This window comes from Labrus bergylta, chromosome 5 (assembly GCF_963930695.1).
Source record: "Labrus bergylta chromosome 5, fLabBer1.1, whole genome shotgun sequence".
NCBI classification, from domain to species: Eukaryota; Metazoa; Chordata; class Actinopteri; order Labriformes; family Labridae; genus Labrus; species Labrus bergylta.
Window position 1 is genome coordinate 25,584,478 of NC_089199.1, and position 612 is coordinate 25,585,089.

General features: G+C 44.6%; 1 long non-coding RNA gene across 1 annotated transcript in view; it reads left to right on the forward strand.

The window, feature by feature from the left end:
- Positions 1-303: 303 nt before the first annotated feature.
- Positions 304-612, forward strand: part of LOC136179271 (uncharacterized) — a 1,783-nt gene continuing 1,474 nt past the window's right edge. The window contains exon 1 of the long non-coding RNA XR_010666446.1: positions 304-612. This exon is cut by the window's right edge and continues 899 nt beyond it. This is a non-coding gene — a long non-coding RNA (uncharacterized lncRNA).

Genomic DNA, 612 nt, shown 5'->3' on the forward strand with positions numbered 1-612 from the left:
GTCTTTAGTCTCACCTGTGTCTTGGTAGTCTCGCCTGTGTCTTTAGTTTCACCTGTGTCTCTTTAGTCTCACCTGTGTCTTTAGTCTCACCTGTCTCTTTAGTCTCACCTGTTTCTTTAGTCTCACCTGTATATTTAGTCTCACCTGTCTCTTTAGTCTCACCTGTGTCTTGTGTCTCATCTGTGTCTTTCGTCTCACCTGTGTCGTTAGTCTCACCTGTCTCTTTAGTCTCACCTGTCTTTAGTCTCACCTGTGTCTTTAGTCTCGCCTGTGTCTTTAGTCTCACCTGTCTCTCTAGTCTCACCTGTCTTTAGTCTCGCCTGTGTCTTTAGTCTCACCTATGTCTCTTTAGTCTCACATGTGTCTTGTTAGTCTCACCTATGTCTCGTTAGTCTCACCTGTGTCTTGTTAGTCTCACCTGTGTCTTGTTAGTCTCACCTGTGTCTTTAGTCTCACCTGTCTCTTTAGTCTCACCTGTGTCTTGTTAGTCTCACCTGTGTCTTTAGTCTTACCTGTGCCTTTTGTCTCACCTGTGTCTTTTGTCTCACCTGTGTCTTTAGTCTCACCTGTCTCTTTAGTCTCACCTGTGTCTTTAGTCTCACCTGTCTCTTT